This window comes from Mytilus edulis, chromosome 6 (genome assembly GCF_963676685.1).
Source record: "Mytilus edulis chromosome 6, xbMytEdul2.2, whole genome shotgun sequence".
In the NCBI taxonomy this organism is placed as follows: domain Eukaryota; kingdom Metazoa; phylum Mollusca; class Bivalvia; order Mytilida; family Mytilidae; genus Mytilus; species Mytilus edulis.
In genome coordinates this window covers 23,701,294-23,705,426 of record NC_092349.1, presented here as the reverse complement: position 1 = coordinate 23,705,426, position 4,133 = coordinate 23,701,294, and the positions used below count along the sequence as shown (strand labels likewise).

The 4,133-nt window shown below is 30.6% G+C and overlaps 1 long non-coding RNA gene across 1 annotated transcript; it reads left to right on the top strand.

The window, feature by feature from the left end:
* The first annotated feature begins 333 nt into the window (after window positions 1-333).
* Window positions 334-3,554, top strand: LOC139527376 (uncharacterized). The gene is made up of 2 exons (XR_011665346.1): window positions 334-2,179; window positions 3,055-3,554. It is a non-coding gene; the product is annotated as an uncharacterized lncRNA (long non-coding RNA).
* Window positions 3,555-4,133: the final 579 nt, after the last annotated feature.

The window sequence follows — 4,133 nt, the reverse complement described above, 5'->3', positions numbered from 1 at the left end:
CTGCATTGTTTTGTCAGTTTATCATATGTTTAAAGTTACAGGTAGATTATATTTGGTAGATATGAAACAATTGTAAGGTGTGCATGTCTGAATGGCAGATTCATATATAAATCATGACCGCATTTTATTGTTCTTTGGTCAATGATAAGTTTTCTTGGTTTTGTCATTTTATCAGGCCACATTTAAAAGAATGTCTGTTTCCCCTCCCCCGGGTCTACCCTTTGTAAACAGACCAGGAAGGCAGGTTTTTTTTTAGCTCTTCTGACCTGAAAGTAGACAATTAGGAAGGGACATGTAGCAAGTCTAACCTGAAAGGTCAAGTGAGCTTTTCTCATCACTTGGCGTTCGTCGTCTGTCGTCCTGCGTCCGTCGTCCGTAAACTATTACAAAAATCTTCTCCTCTGAAACTACTTGGCCAAATTCTACCAAACTTAGCCACAATCATCCTTGGGGTATCTAGTTTAAAAAATGTGTGGCGTGACCTGTCAAACCAACCAAGATGGCCGCCATGGCTAAAAATAGAACATAGGGGTAAAATCAGTTTTTGGCTTATAACTCAAAAACCAAAGCATTTAGAGCAAATCTGACATGGGGGTAAAATTGTTGATCAGGTCAAGATCTATCTGCCCTGAAATTTTCAGACGAATCGGACAACCTGTTGATGGGTTGCTGCCTGTGAAATGGTTATTTTAAGGAAATTTTGCAGTTTTTGGTTATTATCTTGAATACTATTATAGATAGAGATAAACTGTAAAAGCAATAATGTTCAGCAAAGTAAGACCTACAAATAAGTCAACATGACCAAAATTGTCGACCCCTTAAGGAGTTATTGCCCTTTATAGTCAATTTTTAACAACTTTTCATCATTTTTTGTAACTTTTTTAAAAATCTTCTTCTCTGAAACTACTTTGCCAAATTTAACCAAACTTGGCCACAATTATCATTGTGGTTTGTAGTTTAAAAAATGTGTCCGCTGACCCAGCCTACCAAACAAAATGGCCGACATGGCTAAAATTAGAACATAGTGGTAAAATGCAGGTTTTGCTTTATATCTTTGAAATTAAGACATTTAGGGCAAATCTTTCAAGATTTAAATGTCCATCAGAATAAGATATATCCCCTCACAAATTTTCAGTTGAATTGGACAACCTGTTGTTGGGTTGCTGCCCTAAAATTGGTGATTTTAAGGTAATTTTGCAGTTTTTGGTTATTATCTTGAATACTATTATAGATAGAAATAAACTGTAGACAGCAATAATGTTCAGCAAAGTAAGATCTACAAATTAGTCAGCATGATCAAAATTGTTAGAGGACCCCTTAAGGAGTTATTGCCCTTTATAGTCAATATTGAACAACTTTTCGTCATTTTTGTAACTTGTATAAAAATCATTTCTAAAACTACTTGGCCAAATTTAACCAAACTTGGCCACAATCATAATACTAGGGTATCTATTTAAAAAAAAAGTGTCTAATGACCCCGCCTACCAACGAAGATGGCCGACATCAGTAAACACATTAACAGGTGAGCGACACAGGCTCTTGAGAGCCTCTAGTTTTTTTTAACTGGATGTGATTGTCATAGCATGGTCACATGAATGGTTTGACTTGTCCAGTCCAGGCCACTTATCAGTTGTTTGTGCTCAATTTGAGTGTATTTATTTAGATTATCAATCCTTCTGCTTTCAAGCACTTTCCAAAAATGGAAACAAATTATTTTCAGGAAAAAAATAATTTCGATTTTTTTGTGGAAAATAATTTTTTGACCCGGGCGCTTATTTTTGACCCGTGTGGGGGGAGGGGAAACAAACATATTTTTAATTTTGGCCTTAGATTTTTTAAGCATAGGTCTACTTGTTGTATGGAATGACTACAAGGTATCAAATAAAAAAAGATGTCTGCCTGCCAAGGTTAATTTTACTGTGACCTCATATTCATAGAATAATGATAATATTCATGATATTGAACAGCAAGAATGATGAGTAAGTTGATGTTATATACAAATAAGACAAAATTTTCAGTTGCCTACTAATTATGTAATACATGTAGTAGTTATTTTTGTCATTAAATGATGTTTACCCTTTTATGTGTAGGGCAAGAACATGAAAGATAAAGGGGGAAACTATAAACAGAAGAAATTATCAACAAAATAAGATTTACAGAGGTCAACAAAGCCTAAATGGTAAGTCCACTGTTATAACAAATTTTGTCCTTGAATAATAATTAAATATTTATTAAAATAAGATGTGGTATGATTAAAGAGAAAACTATCCATCAGAGTTCAATTTAGTGGATGTAAGCATTGTAATTACTTATTAGAGGCCATTGATGACCTGTAAGTAATGAGAAAACCCATACCCTATACATGTTATAGTAATCTATAAAAGTCAACACTAACCAAATTTGAAACAGAGCATCAATTCAAACGTCAAATATACCAGACTAATTTATAAAAACAAAAAATTATGAAAAATAAAAATGACGGGTATGAACCAACATCAACCACTGAACTATGTACAAGCTCCTGATATTAGACAGGTATTATATGGCTGGGTTGATATAAAAAAATAAGAAACACTTAGCAGTCTGATTTCCAATGAGACATTTCTCCAATAGAGATCAAATGACATTTAAGGAGGCTCTAGGGTATAACAATTTCAGAAAAATGTTTTAATATTTTTTTTCATAACTCAATTTATTTATATCTTTATCATATGGTACACCAAATCATTCAAAACAATCAATTCGGTTTGGCCCCAGATGACTTTTAAAATGCATATATCATTGAAAAAGCTCCAAATTATCTCCCTTTGGTGCAAAAATGCCATTTTTTGGCATTAAAAATGTAATATCTTATTTAACTCAACGGTGGCCTATATTTTTTATTATAATTTTAAATAAGCTGTACTTTAACTAAACTATTATAAAATTTAAGCGATTTCTGTAATTCAGTACTTGAATATTTAAATGAAAGTTTATCATATTAATCATAAACATGATAAAATAGCCATTTTATTGATCTCTTCACTGATAATTTTTGAGTTTGTGTATTTTTAGGTCAGAAATCTGGATTTTCATGGTCATCATTCACAGATCAATACTGAACGGAAAACTTAAAGCTGATATTTTTCTCCATAGTGCGACTTTTTTATTAATTTGAAATGGAACATGTTTTTTCCTACATTTATTTGAAAGAGGAAATTTCAACATGATGACTATAAACAAAAAGGAGTCATATCATCACGATCATTGATGCACAAGAACTTGATCATATAAATACAACAATGTAATTATCAATTGAAAGATGGAACGAATGAACAAGATATTAGAATGTTGTTGTCCAAATAAACTTGCTTTGTCTTCTCATTTGAATCTCTCGATTCAATAAAGATGTACAGAGGAAGATCTTTGAAGAACAGATTGAAAAAATGTTTTGTCTAAGAATTGCAGGAATATTCTAGTGAATGAAATTATTTATTGACTTCACTCTTATATAGTGGACTGAATAATTGTACATAGCAAGTTGTGAATAAAGAAAGCAAAAACTTTAACAAAAAGTGTTTATATTATAAATTTGCAAATATAAGCATACTATTATGTACACCACAAAGTTATATATTATAATTCAAATCGTTTGCCTATTCAAGTATTGCAATGAACCTATAACAAAGAAAATCTTATCTCATGAAAAGAGTGAACTATTCAGTCAGAATATGAAATATTTTTTCAGTTCTATTTTTCATAATAGAATAAACAAGACAAAGATTTCAAAACAATATTTTTTCATTTATTTAGAAATTTCATCATTTTGTTTCAGTGAAAGGACTTTATTCTTTGACTGTAAAATATTATTATTATACATTCCAAAATAAGAATAATCTTTATTGTCATATAAACAAATAAAAAACATGTTTGTGACAAAATTTAAAAAAAATTATATATATGTATATATAAAAAATATAAAAAAAACTCGTATACATTTAAAACATTTTACTACCAAACAGCATTCATTGTAACATACACATAACTTTATATTTATATATATATATATATTTATAATTTTAATCCCATAGGATTTTATTTTGTCCCATGGGATATTAAAAATCCCATGGGATAATTATAGTCCCATGGATAAT